This window comes from Athene noctua, chromosome 17 (genome assembly GCF_965140245.1).
Source record: "Athene noctua chromosome 17, bAthNoc1.hap1.1, whole genome shotgun sequence".
In the NCBI taxonomy this organism is placed as follows: Eukaryota; Metazoa; Chordata; class Aves; order Strigiformes; family Strigidae; genus Athene; species Athene noctua.
Window position 1 is genome coordinate 7,221,968 of NC_134053.1, and position 21,825 is coordinate 7,243,792.

The 21,825-nt window shown below is 38.9% G+C and overlaps 2 long non-coding RNA genes and 1 other non-coding gene across 4 annotated transcripts; all 3 read left to right on the forward strand.

Annotated features, from left to right (window-relative positions):
* Positions 1–14,008: 14,008 nt before the first annotated feature.
* LOC141967366 (uncharacterized) lies at positions 14,009–18,259 on the forward strand. The gene is made up of 3 exons (XR_012634691.1): positions 14,009–14,177; positions 15,167–15,361; positions 16,211–18,259. It is a non-coding gene; the product is annotated as an uncharacterized LOC141967366 (long non-coding RNA).
* Positions 14,549–14,687, forward strand: LOC141967638 (small nucleolar RNA SNORA49). The gene has a single exon (XR_012634724.1). It is a non-coding gene; the product is annotated as a small nucleolar RNA SNORA49 (small nucleolar RNA).
* A 159-nt stretch (positions 18,260–18,418) lies between the features above and the next one.
* On the forward strand, positions 18,419–21,708 carry LOC141967367 (uncharacterized). Of its 2 annotated transcripts, XR_012634693.1 has the most exons (4): positions 18,419–18,783; positions 19,374–19,527; positions 20,045–20,172; positions 21,252–21,708. It is a non-coding gene; the product is annotated as an uncharacterized LOC141967367 (long non-coding RNA). The 2 variants fall into 2 exon arrangements; XR_012634692.1 differs by having other exon boundaries at positions 18,419–19,527.
* The last annotated feature ends 117 nt before the right edge of the window (positions 21,709–21,825 follow it).

The window sequence follows — 21,825 nt, forward strand, 5'->3', positions numbered from 1 at the left end:
AAAGTCAGCAGCCCTGCTGCTCTCCCTGTGTGTAGAACAGTTTTGGACGGGGTGGGCAAGCCTCTCTCAGCATTCCAGAGTTAGTACAAGTGCTTGATAGGCTTTCCTAGCTGGGTCTGTATGGAGACTAGCTTTGTAACATGGCAGTTACTGAAAATGAGGAGTCAGCCCTGCTCCTTCATTCAGTGGTTTCCAGCCAAAGCCTCCAGGCTCCTTCTGGATATTTTTTTTTTTTTTTTTTGAGAGCACAGCTCTCCTTTAAAAAAGGATTTGTTTGTTCTATTTTATCAGGGTTTTAATGAGAGCCTTTTATTTTATAGTGAAGGTCTTGCTCTGTTTTATGAGAGCAAGTGTGTAAAAGTGTTCTGGAGAGGGACTCTACCTAAGTTTTCATTTATATCCCTTGCTGGTTCATACTATTGACCTAGTCTACATTAGTCTTCTATCCAATCCTCTATCTTTCTATCTCTTTCAATCTGGAGAAAAGACCTTTATTTGATTATAACCACCTTTATTTGATTATTACGAAAGCCCCAAAACTGACATGTATCTCAGTTGAAGTCAATGAGAACTTCTATTTATAACCTTTGGAGAAAACACAATAATAGTAATAAAAAAAAAAAAAAAAAAAAGGCTATTTCTTACCTCTTGGTATGCGTGCTTTTTTATTTCATAGAGATTAATTTGGTATTTCAGCTCTGGTTTCACTGCAGGAGCTGAATAAAAAAATGGAAGAATAGGGAGGTCGTCTAAATTCTAAAATGGACTCTTAGAAAGGGTGCAACGCCACGCTGGGTTCTGGTGAAGAAAATAAAGCCCGGGCGCTGTGGGAGCTCCAGGAGGCTGCTGGCGCGGGGGCAGGAGGGCTACCAGGGGCCCGCTTGAGTCCTGCGCCCGGCTCAGCCCCTCCGAGGGGCTGCCCGTGGCTCTTCCCCGCCCGGGGCCCTGCGTGCGCTCGGGGATGCGGCTTGTGCGCTGGGTTTGGGGGCACAGGGAGGGACTGGAGCCGCCTGGGCGCTGCGGGCGGGGAGGGGGCCCGCGGCCCCGGCCTCCGCGCATGCGCGGGGCGAGGGCGGAATGGGATGGCGGAGGGGCCGCGGGCACCCGGTGCCGTGAGGCGGCCAGGGCCGGGCCCGGCGGTGTGTGCCGGGCGGGGCACCCGGTGCCGTGAGGCGGCCAGGGCCGGGCCCGGCGGTGTGTGCCGGGCGGGGCACCCGGTGCCGTGAGAGGCGGCCAGGGCCGGGCCCGGCGGCGAGGTCGGGGTGGCGCGGGCGGGCGCTCTGAGGCACCTGAGGGCGGGCGCAGGGGCCGCGCCAGGGCTGCGGAGCGCCGGAGTCTGTTTGTCTCTTTTCCTGGAAGGTTGGAGGGCGTCGAGTAAACCGCCTCCCTCCGAGCTGGGGTAGCACGGCCCCGCCAGGGCCGGTGCGGGTCAGCCGGAGCCGCGCGTTGCGGCCGGCGGGGCGGCTGCTGGCGGGAAAGCCTCGGGTAACGCTGCCCGTTCCACTCCGCGCCGACGGGTGTATCCTGCAGCAGAGCAGGTGTGATGTTGCGTTGCCCTTGTACGTTCAGATGACTCTATCTCTGCTCTAAAGCTTCCTCCCAGCCAGGCCCGTCGTGCCACAGACGGTACCACGTTTTCAAGGCATCGTTTAAACCCAGCTTGGGCCTGCGTTGGTGGCGAACGTGGCTGTAATGTCCTTACAGCATGAATCAGTCTGCCCTCAGACGGCAGCGCGGTATGAAACGAGAGATCCGGGAACGGCATGAGTGACTCCGGGCATCACCGTGTTGTTAGAGCTTCCAGCATCTCCAGCGCATGGCCGGGCCTGAGAGCAGCACCCACGGTGCCCGTCGTCATGAGTCTGTGTGCTGGAGAACACCCAGAGGACCTGCTGACCGTCCTGTCTTGTCTTCAGAGTACAAATGTACCCAGTCAAGACACAGTACGTGCTGCAGGAATCCTCTGTGTCTGCTAGAAACAAAGTGACTGGATAAATCTACTGGAATGATAAAGAATTCAACTAGTTAAATTAAGTTAAAAGGTTAGTGACCATTGAGATGAACTCTCCTTATAAAAGTTGGCCAGGAAGCAATTCTGTGACCATAAAAACCATTTCATAGCAAAATAAAAAGAATGTAAAAGTGAAATTAAAGGTAAATGTGGGTAGAGCTTCAGAAGTGGTAGAGCGATATGCTGTTTATTGAGGATGAGATACTTTATTAGGTTAACTTTATTTTAGTTCCAAAATAGTACTTCACATGGAGACTCATAATGAGTTTTGATAACAGTTAAAAAAAAAATGCCATGACCTTTCAAATAATGCTGGTACATCTAGTACACATGTTAATGATTTATGATAAATATTTACAATCAAATGTAAGTTTTAAGCTTTTTAATTAAAGATAATTACTTTAACAAGATTTTCTGTAGTTGTAACATTATATCTGATACCAATTATTATATGATTTAAAAACCCTCTAGAGAAAATCTTAGAAATCTTAGTGAGCACTGCACATCTCATTTTCCATGCATTGGGCTTAAATTTGTACCCTCTGTGCCTAATTTGTTGTTCTCTTTAATTGATGTTGTTGCATTAATTTTTTCTTTGTGGTCATTTGATACCCTGATACAGATTGGTTGCCTAGCTATCACCTTTATGTAGGGTGTTGTTAAAAAAAATTGTGTTGCTAGGTTAAAGAGTGGATAAATACATTCTAGACTAGCACGCTGATTGATTTGCATCTTCATAGCTTTTAGGTATGCAGTTGTATTGTGGTATGGTAGAAAGTTGATTTGACCAACTATTTGACCAACTAACAGTCTGTATTGCCACTTTCTTTGGTTCTTTTTGATATTCCACTATTTTAATTACTGAAGTTGCAATTTTTAAAAGTTTCTCTGCAGGTGGAATGCCTCCTGTTCCTCAAGCGGCTCAACAGATTAGCCAGGAACAAAACCAACTGCAAAATGGACAAAGTTTGTCAAGTTTGCATATTTTCTTACCTGCTCCACACGGCAGGTACAACCAGCAGGCTGTGATAAGAAGCGTGTGATTTTGGTTCCAACTCCAGTTCCCATACAACAACAGGTATCAGATTTGCATATTATATTGTATGTGGCTTTGAATGGCTGGTTTTTGTGTATTCTAATTGCTATTGTCATCTTGTCTGCACCATTAAATACTCTGTCTTAATACTTGGTAGAGAATATCCTCAGAAACAGAGCAGTAACATCTGTCTCATTAAGAAAGTCTAGACACGATTAATTTTTGTCACTTTACCACTACTTTCCTGTGAAATTTTACTTCTGTGGAGAACATACCAGTTCATTTTTGTCATTTGTGATGTCTGACCAACTCTTAGTTTAAATATTCTTGTGCTGGATTTTCATTTTCAGTGAATCAAATTCATTTATTTCATGCTTCAAAGTAAATTCCAGATGTGTGGAAGTTGCAAGGGGCAGCAAGAGGGAACAGCGTGCAACCTCTCACTGTGTCCTGGCAGCGTTGTCCTTTGTGTTTCGTATTGAGACTTTGTGGATGACAGGATTTATTACTCCAACCTGGGGAGAAAGCAGCAAATAATTTCAGTAGTTTTTGCAAAAGACTTTACCAGGCACTAATAATTTGCTTCAGGTAGCACAGCTGGGTGTAAATCTTTACAATAAAACTTTGTGTTCATTTAAATTTAGAATGCTCTGTAGATAGTTGTATGTCTCTTTTGGTTTTAATTAGTGATGCAGACATGCCATATGATTCTTCTTGAAGAAAGAAAAGGAGTGAGTAGGAATCAGGCATATTCTCTAGGGAAGTAGAATTTGTTCTTGTAATGAAATCCAAGAAGGAGATTTAATTAAACAGAATCAATTATTTTAACTTTTTATGCAACATATTTAGAATAAGGAGGGAGAAATCACAATGAAAATCTGTGTTGCTTTGTGTTTACTTGACAGCAGTTGCAGGATGCTTACATCTGTTAAAAATGCCATAAACCAAAGGTATTTTTATATGAACTTTTTAGAGAATTCTGTCCATCTGCCATGTGGCAGAGTCTTTCAGTTCTGTGAACATTCTCACTGAATCAGTCCTGCTTTTCTGATGAGATCCAGAGGTACTATATTTTATGAGGAAAAAATAAAGCTCTGAAGACTACATACACGGCATCCCAAACTTCTCTACTGATTCATAACACTGTTGCATCACAGAGTCCTTCAGAGACTGTACATAAATGCACAAGATGTGTTATTCATTATCTTTTAATATAGTGCAACTTCAAAAAGCATAGACTCTTTCCAAGGACTGAATAATCATTTCTATTGGTTATTCATGTAACATTTTTCACAGTGTCTCTGTCTTGGTTTTGTGTTGTATAGTAGGAAACGTAAGTTTAATTATGTTTACTTGAAGGAAAATGAAATTCTGCAGAGAGAAACAGCACTGAGGAAAGAAGGTTTATGGTCTCTGAAACGTTTGCCCAAACTTCAAGAGACCCCACGGCACAAATCACACCATGATCATCTTTTGGAAGAAATGCAGTGGATGGCAGCTGATTTTGTTCAAGAAAGAAGATGGAAGATGATAACTGAGAAGAGAGTAATGTGAATTTGATATTTTCAGCCAGAACATGGGAGGAAGAATAGGCAGCAATTTCATGGTGGGGACATGATCACTGTGAGTTTTGGTTTGCTTCTCCACTGTATTTGTAAAGTTTGGGCAGTACTCCTAAAGGGATTGTATTTTTTTTTTTCTTTAGAAATACGCTTCTTAGAACAGAGTAAAAAATATTCTTTTTACGGTTTTATTCAGCTCGTCATCATGACAATATGATACTTCATGAGGAAACATGCAGGAAAAAACAAGAGAAGCAACTGAGGGCTATTGCTGCTTTTACTGCTAGAGAAATTGAACATTTCTGGTCCACCATTAAACACGTAAATGTAAAAAACGAAAAAAACACTCTAAACACTTACTGAATAAAAACCTATTGGACCATAATAGAGAGAACCTTACAACTGAGCTTTGCTCAGCCCACATGGTGAATAGCATCTGTTGGTAAAGATAGCTTCATGTTACAGTTGCATGAATAATTTCAGGCCTTATATGTCATGAAGGAGCGTGCTTCACTAATCCCAGTGGGTGCACTTGGCTTGCTGCGGATGTTTTAAGTTTTGATGTGAGTTATTCTTGGGTAGCTCTCACTGGGTATGTGGATGACTTCTATTCATGGTCAGTTTTGTACACACCGTTTTTTTCTCTGAGTGTTCTGCATTGTAGCCATGTCTGATGCCTGTCTTACTGTTGAAGAAATGTTAAGTAATTCATAGCTGTATTTGAAGCTAAATGTGTTCATGTTTGTCATTTCCTTCTGTTCTTTTTGCCCCCACACTCTCCATTTTAGGTGGTAGATTTAAAACTGCAAGTAGAGTTAGAAGAGAGGAGGAAGAAAGCATCAAATTCATGGTACATCTCAAAAAAAGGTAATAACCTAGGACTTTTTTTTTGCATAACTTTTTTTTTTTATTTTGCATACTTGTAGTAGTAGTATAAACTCACCAAAATAAATGTTTAGGAGCTCGTATTTTGCTCTTAGTTTTGAGTCGTAAGTATCACCTTTCTCTAGCTCACTAACTTCCCATAGCTTACTAAGGCTTTGCTAAACACGCTGTAAAGACTTCTTGTTGCTGAGCTTTTGTTTGTATCGGGGCTTAGTTTTATCTCCCTTGGTGGCCAGGCATGAGAGACTGAATTCACTAAAACTATCATGTGTGCACCTGTGTCCCACTGCAGTTTGCCTTTGTTGATGTAGTCAAGTTTGACAAATTTGCAGTATTCTCACACTGTAGAATTCTTGTGCTCTTTAGACTCTGGATTAGCTGTAAATGGCATCAAATCTGTTAATGAATTATTCATCTCAAATATGGCAGCACCATGATTTTTATTATTTTGTGCAGAAATAAGAGACTCTTTGAATAAGAAAGAGAGCCTTCAGGAGGAAATGGTGCTTCCAGATCTTATATCTACTGTGAAGAAATACATGGCAGATTTAGCAGACGCTGCTGCTGCTGCTGCTGCTGCAGAAATGTTACCCAAAGGCAGTGCTCAAATCACAGCAGCAGTAAGAAGTGATACTCTCTCCTTATTATGTGGCACTCTTAGAGATTATCAGAAGACTGAATTGGAGTGGTGACAGCTTCTCTGATCAAGTAATTTTGATACTTCTGGGTAGAATTTACCTAAAGATTGACACACATGAATTTTAGAGATTAGAATTTATCCAGTAAGGATGAATACTACTGATAACCTGTAACAAGTATAAGTATTCTGAAACATGTCCAAACTCTTCAAGGAACAATTTTAAAATGTATAAGGAAAGATAGCTCTTCATTGCAAATTGGTTTAGGATGGCTAGGAAATTTGGTCCACTGGAAAAGTTTTTCTAGGAAAAGCTTTTTCTTCTTTAAAAAAACAGTTTCTGTTAAGGATATTTTATATAATGTTTCAAGCATCACAACCAGAGAGTTAAACTGAGCAATCTCTTCCCTTTTGGGATTTTGAAAGCTTTAAACAACTGGGATAAAGTACAAAATAATCTATTTTAATCTCAGAAGAGGAAACACTTAATCCTTGCTCTGAAAGCCATCAAAAAGCCTTTAGGTTTCTTGTGGTTTTATGTTGCAGGAATAGACTGACCCCAACAACTTTAACATATCTATTGCCTCCTGCAAGCAATTCTTTAAAGACTGTGAAGCATTCATGAAAGTGCAATGGAGGTACCTGGTTTTAGATGAGAGGCAGAATGGTAATAATCTGTCAGAGAAGCACTGAGGTGCAATATTCAGTCTCTGGAGGTCTGAAGCATTCATTCAGATTTTTCTTTTTGCTTTTGTTTATCAGTTACTGTCTGAAATAACTTCAGTGCTGCAAGTTTTTCAAATTTGCTTGCTGTGATGTAATTTAAGTTATGAAATAGATCTTACCTTGTTATCTTCATTGATTGCAGGTATCATGGTTTACTCTTGATGGATATGCTTTTGCCTACTGCCTTAAAAGACCTGTAGGCCATTGCTGTTTCCTGATTCCAGGGATTTCCCAATCCTATCTGGATTTTACAAAGGTAGCATCTGTGGAGGGGAACGAAGGTCAATACCAGAGGTTTGCAGTGAGACTGCAGAGAGTACATTTCCCTCGAGGATAGCATCTTAAATAAATCTCTTTCTCTGAGGAAATGCAATGAGGAAATTATTGGTTTGTATTCTTTTAGGTAGTGCAGTCATTTATTTTGTGGAGGTCCAAAATTCATGTTGAGAAGCAGTTACCAAGAAAATCTGAGCGTGTGCTTACATGTACTCTTTCTAATTGACAGAAGATGATGCATAAAGACATCTTGTCTCAACCAAGGTACATCTGTTGAGTAGTTTCTTAATTGTTCATTCACCATTAAAGTTAGGATCTGTTCCAGTTACAATAACAGAGCTTGTTTGCTGGGGTGTTACTTCTAGTGAGTCATGGGCAAACCTAAAGATTAAAGCACATTGACATAATCGTAGTGCTGTGCAGGCTAATCATGTTCTACACTAGGTGGTAATTGCATGCAGCCATTTCTTCATCCCATGTTTGTTTATTTATATCTAGTTGTTTTACAAGGTAAAAGGAAGAATAAATAAACAGTAGTTGCAGGTTATGAGACAAACTTCATATGGGACCAAATATTTATAACTTGGACAACTGATCATGTGTCAGTTTTTGTCTAAATTAAGTTCTTAAGCTATTTAGGATCTGAATACCCTAGGTTATATGATACATGGCTATTCTGATATGTCTAGTTTGTATTTTCCAGTGAATTTGATAATTTAAAGTGGTATTTATTCGGGTGTTAAAAAAAAAGGCCTTAATATTGACAGTCTGTGTTTCATATATCATCTGATGTCATTTCCATTTGAAATACAGTGGCTATTTGAGAAATGCAGGTTTATGATAATGTGAGTTTAAAAATCAGAATACATTCTATAAATTAATTAAAAATTTGTGTGAATGTGATGGAAACTGGAGGAATGGAAGACTGCGTTTTTAAACATACTTTTCTAAGTTTGGTAACTTGTTGTTATCAGATTTATTCAGAAAAACAGTTTGAGTGTGCAGAAAGACCTAAGCTCCTAAAAAGCACTGTTTTTTAAAGATAATTTAAATTATATTTTCATTTTAAATAACAGAACTCAAGAATGTCTTAGAAGTGGGCACTCTGTCAGTGTCCTCTGTGTTCTGATGCAGCTGCTAAGGGTGTGTAATCATCCTGATCTTATAAGTCCTCAGCTTCCAAGTTCTCCCTGTGTATCAGACACGCTGGAGTTTACAGCTGCTTCTCTAGTGCTGAACACGTTGGGACAGGATCTGTGGAAAGTGAGTAGAGAAGTAATTCTCTTGTGCTTGACTTGATTTGACTGAGAGAGCAGGTGGCTTAGGACATTAAATTTCTTACACATAATTTGGGTTCCAATCAAATTTCAAAATCTGAATTGCTAATTCATTTATTTTTAGAAGCAACTGCTAAGATTATAAATAATAACCACTGACTTTATGGTAGTACTGAATTTAGTAGGTGTTCTGGGAATTTGCTATCCTTGTCAAAGAAGGTCAGACTATTTTGCAACACTTTCTGGTTTTGCTTAAAGTTCCCAGTTAACCTGAACTGATGGGCCTTGAAATCAAGGGAAGGGTGCCATTCTTGTCCTGTCCTGAGGAGTAGTGAGGGCATAGTTAAACTGTGTACAGCTCTGGAGATGAGAAACTGAATCAGATGCCACAGTTTAGTTTTAACTATAGTCTGTTAAAGTTACATTGCAAGAGATTTAGTCTTTTTTTTTTTTTTTTTTTTCTAGTGATTTCAGCAATACTAGAGGCTTAAAAAAGACTGGACAAAGCTACAAGAGTAGCATTATGTGTCCTGGGAAACGAAAATAGTTATTCCTTTCAGCCTGTTAGAAGGGGCAGTGGGACAGTGTGAATGTGAAAGGCTTGTGAAGCAAGTAGGGTTAATGTATCAAGGTGGGAAATGGATGAGTCTGAAATGCCAGTTCTACAGAGACAAATGTTTTAGTTAGAAGCATTGAAATAACTGCAGAGCTTCTAATTTGGGGGTGCTCTCCTGTTTTTGGCTCTTGGTAACATGAGCATAATGCTCTATTTTCATGGTGTAGGTTGCTGAAACCTTTTAAAGTAATGGCAGCTGCTCTGCAAAATCACGTGACGCTTGGCTCTTCCACATTTTGGCTTAATTCTGGCATCAGCTGTGAGCTTTTTAATCATTCTCAGATAATGGGGTATTATTACTACTTTTTTTTTTACTGCAACTGAATAGTAGTAGCATATTTCTTTAGGATTTTTTTCTTTTTTTTGTAACTTAAGCCTGCAGACTAGTCTCTCTTTGATGTGACAAGATGGAAAACCAAATTACTTGCTACGAAGCACAACTACTGCCAAAACTGAAAGTAACTAGAAAGCTTATTGAAGAGATCTACTGTTCTCCTTCATCACCCAGACTTGAGCTCAAATCAAATAGGTATGCAGTGTTCCAGTGACTGATTGACTGATTGATTTTAGGTAACAGGTGAAATGAGTAATATTTGTGAGGACCCAGAGGGTTCATGCAGAAGCATTTGTTTTTCTTGCTATCTTTTTCCTTGCTGATCACTGCTAAAGACTGTATGCCAGTCTGTTGAGGGAAAGGAGACTGCTTTTTAGCAGTTAATAGTTGTTTTCATTTAGGAAGGCTCAGCTGTGATCTTTCCTGCCAAACTCAATAGAGTTGAAGTCTGTTGTGTTTTTCATCAAACAGTGGAAGTGACTTCTGCAGTAGGGTTTCCAGAGCAGGATAATTAAATCTTCTTCTAGTTAACTTCAAGTCTAAGATGTGCTTGCAGAGGACTTAAATCTTGGGGTTTTCTTTTTACGGTGGTGGGAGGCAAAGAGAAAAAAGATGTTCTGTTAAATTTTGACCTTTTTGTTTTTGCTATTGACTCTTCTCTCTGAAGAGCAGATGGGAGGGTTCGAGTCTTGGAGTGAATGTAATTCTTCTGTAGAGCAATGTAGACTTAAACATTTTACAGTAAATTAACGTGACAAGAGCACAGTACAATTACTGAAGCCAAATACAGCTTGTGTAACGTGTGTCTGTAACAGGATGTCCTGTGCTAGTTCTATTAGGCCGTTCTGCCAGAAGGGAGCTTTGTCAGTTAATGAAATTTAAGAATTGGAAGTGATAGCTAAAATATATATGTAAAGCAGAAAAAGAATGAATTATTTTGCTGTTTAGACATCTTTAGTTTCCTGGAAGTAGTGTACACAAAACGGTTATTGTTGTCAGCTTTTACAATTGCAGTATGTGTTTAAAACCAGACTGCCTGAAGATGCATGGAAGTAGAGATCTCCTACTTTTTGTACATATATTGCACCTAGCCATAGTTAAGACTTTGCTCCATTAAGAAGTTTGATCCGTATTAGCATCTTTTGGGGAGTTTTCTTGCTGTATCCAGACTCTGGAGATGATTAAACAACATGGGAGATCTGCCACGCTTGTAGCCATCCATGTAACCTTTCAGAGAAGACTCAAGCCTCAGAGCATTTGGTGTACTTGCATTTTACAGTATATTGTGTTTTTTCTGCATGTTGAAAGAAGCAGAATCCCTCCTACCATATGCTCTGCAGCTGGATACATCTAGCTCAGATTACTGACTAAAAATAACTATTTGCTTTTTATTTTTTTGTATTAGGTTGAAGGGATTAACAACTTCCTCATGTATGTTTTTTGTATGTATAGAAGGATGATTTGTTAATTTTTAGGTTATTTTCACCAGTGCAGTATGGACAGAAATCCAAAGGTAGAACTAGAGACTTCTCAAGGTCTCAGCTGCAGTGGACAGCAGACACAGCGAGAGTTATGGCAGATCATCATGAGAAAATACAAAGACAACAAGCCCTTGCTGTGTTTTCAGAAAATCAGCATAGGAAAGGTGTGTTGTACATGTAATAAACCACTGCTTTCTGCTTTGCTGTCTTTTTTTTAATATTACTTGAATTTGTGCAATGAGTTTGTGCATTACATATTTGAATATCAAGTTCCATACGTTTTCTAACAGGAATTAGCTTACAAAATCAAAACAAAATTCCTTATCATCTTTCTGTCTGTCTTTTATAAACAGAGTGACACTACTGTGCAAACTAGAGATTTTGCTGGCAGTTCTGTTGGTCTCCAGGTACACCATCTTAATGAAACTTCAGACCTGAGCTGCAGTGCCTGAGACAGCTTTTCACACAGGTCATTCTTAACTCACTGAGCAGATGTAGGCACCATCACTGCCTGTTCTCTGGGTCTCTGCTGAGCCACTACTAAAGGTCATTATTAACTGAGTCTTTTTTATATGATAGAGCCCTTTGGAACAGACTTTTCAGGTGGTTGGGGATGTAGTGCAGTGTTTCAGGAACACTCTTTTTCTCAGGCCTTTTCTAAATTCTCTACATACTGATTTCAGCTGGGTTGAATGGGAAGCAATCAGTATGAAGAAGACAGAAGATTATATAGGATAATTATTCTTTCATGCTGTTCTAATAACTTCTTCCACTGCTAAAAATGAATTGTGTGGGAAAAGATCTTATTCTGTGGTTGTTTTACCCCAAAAGGGTGCTTAAAATATACCTGTGCAGACCCTTGAAGCCCTTGCAAAGTTTGTGCATTGTCAAACTGTATTTTTTTTTAAATAAGTCTGCCAGTGGTACTGAGGGAAGAACATCTCATGTGTAGTTTAAGAACACACAGTATTAGAGGGAGGCCTAGTCTTTTTGCAGTTAAGTGCAACCCAAGGGTTATGTCTGGAGTAAAACTGCCCTGCATACTATATGCACAGGATAAGCATTCAAATCCTGCAGTGTACGGTGAGGAAATTCTTCCTTTTAAACCTTGTACCTTTTTTGTCTTTTAACAGCCAGCAGGATAGTATTAAGCCCAATGACTTCCACAGCTGGAGCACAAGAGAGAATTGCTCAGCCAGAGAAGCCTGTAACATAGTTTAGAGGAAAAACATTTACTTTGTCTTACAGTCAGTTCTGTCGATTTACTGGTAGGCAGTCTCTGAAGTGTCAAGGTAAGGTGCCACATGATTCAATTCACATTTTCTTTCTCTTTTTTTTTTCTTTTTTTTTTTTTTCTTCTTTTTAACTTTTTACCTATTCAGAAATGAAAATTCTAGAAGCTACAGTATCCTTATATTGTAATATCATGTATCTGTGAAATGAAATTATTTCTCCTCATTAAAATATTGTCTTGCTGCTTTCCTGGAAAAATGAATTAATTAATGTGACAGTAGATGACTTGAGTACTAAATCTAAATCAGTATCTATACTTCCATGTCCAACTCAAGTACTGTGCTAAGTCTTTATATGACAGAGTATGTGCTTGGTCATGAACAATGTATAGTTTACAAGATTCACACGTGCATATCTGTTCACTGAACTAGACAAAGCTTTAGTATTTAAAGCATGTAGAATATTGTAATTGACTGGTCTCATCCATCTGTACTCTCCAATCCAATGTCTGAGTAGACAAATGGTAGTTTGAAATTCCCATTATATTTTTGCCATTAGACATAGAGTAGGAAGGCAGATTTATTTTTCCTTAAAATACCAAACCTGACTTCTGTCCTTGTATCACAAATACTAATTGTCAGCTTTTCTCCTGCTCACTTCTTCTCTTGTAGTTGTTCATAGAACTTTTGCATTAACTATCCTAATTTTCAACTTTCTTGTGCATAAATTTATTTTTTGCATAAGCTTCATCTGGTCAAAATAAATTCAGAAAAGAATTTTTAATTTAAAGGGTATTGTAGAAGAAAAAAGACTACTAAAGGGACACATGAACAAAATACATTTTGGGAATGAGCATTGTTGTTCCAGAACCCGCCTGTATGGCTGAGACTTGTTGGAAGGTTGCTTTTGGATCAGTGAAAGAAAAATCTCTCAGCATTGTTCTGCCAAGGATTAACAAATGGCGCTTGGGCTGACTTTGCAAATTGCCTTCCATATTCAAGTACTTCAGAGGTTCTAAAGGATCTGTTGCAAGAACTCATTCTGACACTGAAGCAGCAACAGATCGTGGGGAAGGATGTTATTACTAGTCAATTGAGACAAATCCATTTGCAGTCTTTGCACGAATTTGGTGGGTGTATACCACCATCCAGGACAGGGTATTTATGTAAAGTACTGTAAAATGCTAAAAGTGATGAGTTGCCTTGTTTTAGCCTTATTGCAGGCTAAATTCCTTTATGCAGAATCTATTTGTATCCCTGATGCATCCCTTTAGATCATTTTAAGATTTTAAAACTCTTAGTAGTTCCATGGAAATCATTATTAGCTATATAGCAGTTCTACTTGATTTTGACATGTCTTGTATTTTCTGTGTGAATACTTACAAAACAGTAGGAGATGTAAGTCATCTTATTTTGGTAACCTTTACGGATAGTGGTAATTTCCTCTTGTTCTGATCTTGAGTGGTTTTGCATTTACTTGATGTTAACATAAAACTTCATCTACTGGTTTACTCTCTGGTACCTTTAGCCAGATTCTTTATGTTTCCATGCAGACATCTTCTTTATTACTGTTTTTGAGTAATCAATAGTCCAAGCTGTTAAAAAGTAGTGTATTAAAGTTTTGGTTTGTTTTGTAGACACGTGTGCGTATTGCCAGCTGTAGCTGTTGCTCCTCCATATTTGTATGTAGCAAATCCTCCTTATACATATACCCACAAAACGAAGGTCTTGAAGTTTAATCTGAAGGAACAGATACTTCCCTACTTCCATTCAATGCAGCCTCATTTTCTACAGTTTCCAGATCCCTGACTGGTGCAGTGTGATTCAGGTATTAAAAAAAACCCACCACCTGTTATAACTATGCAAATGTGGTTTCTCTAACTGTTGAAAGCTACCTGCAGAGCCTTCAAGTTCTTATTTCATAAACAGGCAAGGTGGAAGCTCCGGCTGTCTTGCTTCAAAAAAGCTGAAAGCAAGAGGACACCGTGTGTTGATTTTGACGCGGATGATTCCAGTTCTTGATATACTGGAGTTTTTCTTGAACTTCCATTTTCTCACATACGTAAGAGTTAATGAAAGTGGTGCTCACAGTTGGCATTATCTGGTAAGAAAATTCAAGCTTATAGTTAATAGATGCTCATAGTGGGAGGGAAAATGCTAAAAGGAAGTCTTAATACATTTGCAAAATTAATTTGCATAATTTCATTAGTTATTTAAGCAAATTGTGTATGTAGCTGTAGCACAAAATATATAATTATGTATGTAATATGTCAGTCATATTACTATTTGATGAGGCATCCAGAGTGTTTCCAAGAGGCATGCTTCTAGTTGTCCTACATTTATGAGTAATTTGTGCTTGAAATACAGATGTTTTATTTCACTATAGCATTTTGATTAATTGCTTCTGCTTTCATTATCTGTGGCGCTATCTACATTGTCAGTACTTTAAGTGTAGTTGCTGTTTTTATGTTGGCACTTCCTCAGCCTTACTCCAGGGGCTTCTGGTTTTTGTAGAGTGCTCTGGCATTGCCTGAGGATAAATTGAAAGTATGCTCATTTCCCTCCCCAGTAAGATTCTCAGTATCCTCTGGGGCCTACAGTTTGAGCAAACATTAACAATATAGTTATTCTTTTCTTATTTTTTATTTTAAATTGCATTGTTATGCCTTCTGTCAGATGCAGTATAAAACATAGAGCAATACTTTGCCTTAAAGCAACACAAGGCAGCGCAATAGAAGGGATTCAATTTAGTCAATAGACAAAAAAATGATGAAGCACGCACAGAATGTAATAACCCAGTCAGCTGTGCTTAGTCATAGAACATAGTGTGACTACTGTAGTAGTTCTTTAGATTTTTATCTGGTTGACTGCACCATAAATTAATAGTTTTAATGGTACACAAATTAATTTTGAATTGTGTAGATCTGTAATGTGGGCAGTCAGATAACTTAAAATGTTTTCATGCTGAATGTAGGTTGGGGAAATAATAAGAAAGCAATTTTTCTGATCTCATTCTATAAAAAAACTTTGTTTAGAGATACATGCTTTATTAACGTGAATTTGTAATTAAGTTGCTTGTTCTCCCCATTTTAGGAATCCATAAAAAAGTTCAAGCAAGAAAAGCGATTCTTCTGTGCTATTCCTTCTTCCCACGCTCCTTCCACGGGTGTCAGCCATGTAGATGCCAATACTGTTGTCTTCTGTGACACTGATTTAGATCCACTGATCGATACAAAGGCTAAAGAATGGTGTGATAAAATTGCGAGGTGGAGATATTCACATATACAGGTGACTTTTATGCTAGGAAATAGTATAGAAGTTTTAAAATCAGAAATAGAGGGAAGATGGTTTTAGGTAAAACCGGGGGGTTTGGTTGAGGTCATCCTTTTAGTTTAAGTCATTTGGTCTTTTAAGATCCCTTTAAAGATTGGATTAGTCATACATACTTCTACACTTCAGACCAAAGGGAAAACAAAAACCCTGTCCTTTCCCTTACTGTATCTTCTATTCCTGTCTTTCCCTCCCACTTTCATCTTGTAAGCCATCTGGATTTCTGTGTTGAGACAGTCAAAACGAACATTAATACCTGTGGGTGTTTTCTGCTCTTGTTAAACAATAATTTTCTTTCTTGATGATCTATTATTGAATTTCAAGTCCACTAGTGAAGAGGTGCTGGTGTTCATGTAGTTCTGAGATGTATTTGAAAGCTTATCTCAAGTGACCGTTTCTTTTGCCAGAAGGACGTGCTGAGAGCAGAGGGCACCTCTGGCCCAGCTTACACCACTGGCCAGGAATGCATGGGTGTGCAGTGCAGGCACTGTTAGCAAATACCCTGCTGTTGTACGGATTTTTTAAAAATCCAATTGTAAAGAAGATAATACTGTTTATTAATTTTGAAAATCAGAGCTTAAAAGAACGCGGTGTTTTGAAAATATGAAATCAGATGTAAAAAGAAAGCTTTCCTCTAAGAAACTGAAAAATGAATGCAAAACTTCCTATGGAAATACCTGATGAACTCTAAATGAGTGTTGGGGCTCACTGCTGTAGGCAAGGAACATTAGATATGAAACAGCTGGGTTTCAGAAAGTGTCACTGTTTTCCAGGGAACAGTATTTAATGAGTTTCTTTGTTTTACAGGCTTATATGTGGTAATTCTGTTGAAGAGAGGCTGTTGAGAAAAGGTATTAAACATTGGATTCAAGTGGCTGCTCAGGGAGATGATTGTTCAACAACTTTTAAACTCAGGTACTGTGACATTAAGAATGTGAGCAGTTCTTCAATGTTATGTAAAAAATTAGTGCCTACTAGATCAGAGTCAGAATTTGAAACATCATCTAATTTTCTATTTATTTCCAGACTTATTTGGAGGTCAGTGGTATGTGATCACAGTTAAAATCAGTAAAAAACTTGAGTTCTTAGCTCATGTACAAAATCACAAGATAAAAACATCTAGAAAGAAAACCGTTTGTTCCAATGATAATTTTATGCTATTTTGGGCATTAATTAAACAGAAACAACATGTCCTGCAGCAAAAGGTGTCAAATATGTCTGTAACCTGACTTTTCTAAACTCAAATTTAGAATGATTAAAAAACTTTTGACATCACACATTGTCTTACTGAATACTTGAGAACATGTTTCCATAAGGTTCTTTGCTCTGAAAATGGAAAAGAGGATTCCAGGAAGTTTACAGAAGGGACACTATGTGAGATACGAAATTACACAGCTTCATAGTTGTATGATTCCAGAAATACAATGGTTCCTTCACAGTTAGAACAGCTGGCTAGCTTTGTGGATCACTTGTGATGATTTCTCTTGTTTTATGTAAAACTTTAGAAATATTTGAAATTTAATTTCCTGTGCAACAATCAAACAACTTTCATAAGGTACTTTATTTCCACTCCATTTACATGAAACAGTTCCATGCAAACTTAAATATTGAAACAATTCTGGGAGGTAATGTGAGCTTGTAGATAGATCTGTTTACCTACTGAAACATTTAAGTCACCAAATGTTCTCCTGAGAATTGAAGTGCTTTGGACTAAATTGTATCTTGTGAGATAAGACTGTTTTACAGTCCTGTGCTTTGTGTTTTTTCTTCGAGGCCTTGGATCTTTTTTTTCTTAATCATGAAATGACTATTCTCGGCATTCCCTAAGGTCTGTCAGATTCTGATTGTCTCCTTTTCCCTTTGGCTACTTGTGCAGAGCCCAAATAGCAGCCTGCTTGCTAACAGCCAGTCAAGAGTGTGCGTAATAACTTGGAGGGGGTTCTCTCTCTTTTTTTACTTTCAGTTAAGAAAATAGAAGCCAATAGTTGGAGCCTATTCTCAGTGATACTGGTGGGACATGAGCAGACTAGCTAGGGACCAGAATGTCAGATTTTTGGTCCTTAGCTCTCTTTTCTACCTTAATTACGGTGCCATTATTTGCAACTGAAATAAATACATTTATTGGTTGGGGTATTTTTCTGCTTGTTTTTAAATTACTGGTTATTTTCATGTTTCTAATTCAAAAGCTAACTAACTAGCAAAGTGTCAAAATGTTTTTCTGAACAGCTTAAGCCAATTGAAAAGTATGTGTTGAATTTCTTGGAATTGTTTCATACTTTGAATGATCAAAAAAGCCAGAAAGCCAACAAGGTAACCAACTATATTTCATTTTCTGAGTAATTAATAAAAACAAAAGAGAAAACACCAGCTGTTGTCAGATTTTATTTTTTGTTTGTTTATTTGGGTTTTTTTTAGTTGGTTTTTGTTTATGAGCATTGAAAGAATCAAAAGCTTGAAATGATCAAGTTCTAAAAACACGCTGGTACCTAATTAATAGGTAGGCATATTTCCCTTTCTCTTTATTGGTGTGAGGGCCTTACCCCAGAATGAAAACTCAGTTTAACTAACTTTGTTATGACTGTTAGCCTGTAAAAGGTGAGACTCAGATCAGTGGCAGTTTACTGCTGTTGGCATATTGTTGTGGTTCAAGCCCAGCTTGCTCACCCTCCCCAGCCCTGGGTGTTGAGGGAGAGGATTGGAAGGGTAAAGGTAAGAAGACTTGTAGGTTGAGATAAAAACAGTTAAAAATTGAAATAAAATAAAATAATAATAGAAAATAGAAACTAATTATACAACATGCAGTCGCTCACTACCCACTGACCGATGCTCAGCCTGTTCCCAGCAAGCGATTCCAGAAGAGAGAAAATCCCAAAACTGCAATCCTGGAAAAGAGGGAGAAGCTTCCCAGCCAACCCTCATCAATATGCTGAGCATGATGTATGGTGTGGAATATTCCATTGGCCAGTTTGGGAATGTTGCTCCCCAGTTTGGGCTGTGCTCCCCCACAGTGTCTTGTGCACCTGCACACTGGCAGGACATGGGAAGTTGGAAAGTCCTTGATATCTTAGCAAGAACTAAAAACATCAGTCTACTATCAACATTCTTCTCATACCAAATCCCATACTGAAGCCAAAACTGCACTATTCTAGCTACTAAGAAGAAAAATAAGCTCTATCCAGATGAAACCAGGACTCAATATGTACTGTGAAAAGTGGCAATATTTTAAAGTGTACAAATTTTCTTCCTAAAAGGAGTTAAAAACTGCAAATATAAAATAGGAATATCATCATGCCAAGAAGCTGGAAAAGGCAGAAGAAAAATTTCAGCAGGAAGTGAAAGAGGAACTCTTAATGTATACCAGACGAGATGCTTATAACAAGGTAACATCAAGGGATCTCCAAGTCCTTGCTTTTCGAAGGATTTGCACGTTGCGACTGTGAGCCGTGTATGTCTGTTGGGTTCACATTGCACTGGTCTCGTGCCCTTACACAATTACTGTGCTCTCGAAGCTGGCACTCTGTGGACAGTTTTAATTCTGTAGAGTAGCAGATTGCAGTGTTGGCAGAACTGTGGGTTGGTAGGTTGACTTGGAATGGAAATGCACAGTCCTGTATTAAGGTAACAATAACTGAAAGAAGAGATTGAGAAAAATACTGAAAATTAAGCATCGTTCCTTTTTTTTTTTTTCCTAGTGTAATTTTTGAATTATTGTTATTGCAAACAAGCTCAGGTTTGTGAATGCTGGGTACTGGGCTGGATGATGTATTGAGGTATCAAAAATTCTTTGTTTCTCATACAAGAATTTGTCTGTGATGGACCAGATGGAGAAATAGAAATAACGGCTGTAAATGAGTAGCTCTTATTTAATCTGAAGGAAATCTTGCCTAAAATACTTTAATTACTGGCAAACTATGGCTTGTGGGGTTTGGTTTTTTTGTTGTTGTTGCTGATTTTTTTTTTTTTAAAAAAGCTTTGGACTCCTCCTGTTGTACCTGAGACTCACAATGATGTCTACACTGCTTCTGTTACATGTCTGATGTATGCTAGTACCCCGATTCCAGAGTCTAAGCTTGCACCTCAGTTTGTCAGGAAGGCACGTAAGCGGCAGAGAACAGATCTGTCATGTAAGTTGGATTCAAAATTGCACTGGAAGGCATGGTAACATTTTTGTGTGAAACAATAGGAAAATTCTTTTGCAAGAATATCTTTTTAAGTTTGTGTTTAAAAATTTAGACATGTACGTACCATTATCTCTGTTGATTGATATCGCTCAGACAAAATGATTGAATGTAGAGTGCAAGCAGAGGGAGTGCACTGTGAAAACTTGCTATTATCCTTACAAATTATTAATAGAAATACGGGTGAGTTAAATGAGCAGGAGTAAAGCAGTGAGGCTCTTGTTCGTTCATTTGATCTGGTTTTCAGCTTATTTTCTCGGTGAAGCAAGAAGCTATTTCAAAATGACGGATGAAGTCAGATAGTGTACTAGGGGACCATAGGCTGAAAGTGCCTGCATTCAGAAAAGTACTGCAAAAGATATATCATTAGTTAAATGATTTGAAGCAATCAGCTTTATGTCATGATCTTTGTTGCACAAAGTTCCTTTCCCACTGGAAATAACAACTTTGTCCTGCCAATTAGCTTCAGGTGAGAGAAAGAAGCATTGCCATAGAAGGATGGTTGTTCCTCCACCTTCACTTTTCGTCCAAATGACTCCAAGATTAATGAAAACGTGACAGAAGAGCAAAGCTCAGGAGACCCTCCTCTGGGTAAAACAGAAAATGTATTTTGCAAGAGCTCTGCCAGCTTTCAGCAAGTCAGCTGCTGACATTGGGCAGGATAGTCTTGCATGGCTAATTGCTGAAGACTTGGCACTGTTAAAACTAAGATAGTACTTCATTTTTATTGACTTCAGAAACTTTTTACTTGGAAGTTTATTAGAGCATCCATAGACCTTGATTAATACGGGATTATACATGCTTGTGCACACAAGGAAAGCATTTAACTGAAACATTACACTGTTCTGATTTCTCTCTGCCTCTAGGCAGTGAAACAGTTACAGACACTTCCTTTAAACCTTGCTGTTGTGTCACCGGCACGGACAGCAAACTGGGGCTTTGTCAGCGATGTCCTTAACTCTTGTAACTGTGTTTATCGCTCCCCAAAGCAATGCCAGAATCATGAAAGCATTTGCAGGTCCAGAAGGATAGGTGATTCTATGTTGAAATGTGCGTTACGATGTGAAGACTTGAGGGTTTCTTTGTTTTGGGTTTTTTAAATTCCTCATTGCTGTTATTGGACTATGTGAGTGTTTAGTAAGCAGAATCATAACTATATTTTAGAATTTTGGGTAGCTTGGTAGCCAAGCAAATGCTGTATGCCAGGGAGTATCCGTGGTACCCGCTGTCCCAGCACAGCCCGAGCCCTCAGCCCCTGGCCATTTTTTTCAAACAGAAGCATTTGACAACATCAGTTTTAACCATCACTCTGGTGACAATTGTGCAGATGCTTTTGATGACTCCACTTGTATCGGGTAACCTTTTACATTTTATTTCCGGTTCACATTTTGCTACAGAAAATAAACCTTCAAATCTTTATTAAATGGCATTGCTCACTTTAAAATTTATTGACAGTATAGTGTTTCAGTAAGTCCTTTACTCTTCAGAAAATAGCATATCCCGAATGTTTTATTATTTAAGTGTAATTAATTTTAATTATGTAGAATTTTAAACACCGTCATCTTTGTATACTATCACGTATTTTCAGTTTTATCTTAGTTTTATCTCTATTCTTTTACCTGGTAAACAATATTCATCTGAACTTTAATTTTCGATTTAATCTCAAAAAGTTCCAGGAACCAAGCCCTGATCCTCCGAGCACGGTGACTGCTCTGGCACCCATGGAATCACTCTAGCAGTTCCCCACGTACACCCTGGGTTCTGCCTCCGGGACGTCTTCAGTCGCTGATGTTAGTGAAATGTCCTTTTTGTAAAGGAGAGCGGAATATCACGATTGAGCCGGTGGAAGCTGCGTTTCCTTTTTTGCTAAACTATTCCCCCGATTTCTTTGGCCGTATTTTATTCTAGCCAAGAGGAGCACTACGTTATTTTTTTTCCTCCTTTCTGCATTTCTCCCTTTGCATCGCCTGAGGCGTTTCTTGCCCGTGCTCCAGGTAAGCGGTGTGTAGTCCGTGGCAGACTTTTACACTAAACTTGGAAGAAAACCGTCGGCAGCGTTACCTGCCCGTCAGAGAGGACTGTTTGGACGCGTGTTACACTCCCGTATCTGCACTACAATAAAGTTAATTTTCCGCCCTGTGCCCGAGTCTCGTTCCTGAGCCGCGGTGCCCCAGCTCCCGCCAGAGCCCCGAGGCTGCGGGACCCGCCGCCACCCGCCGCCCCTCGGCCGGCGGCGGGGCGCAT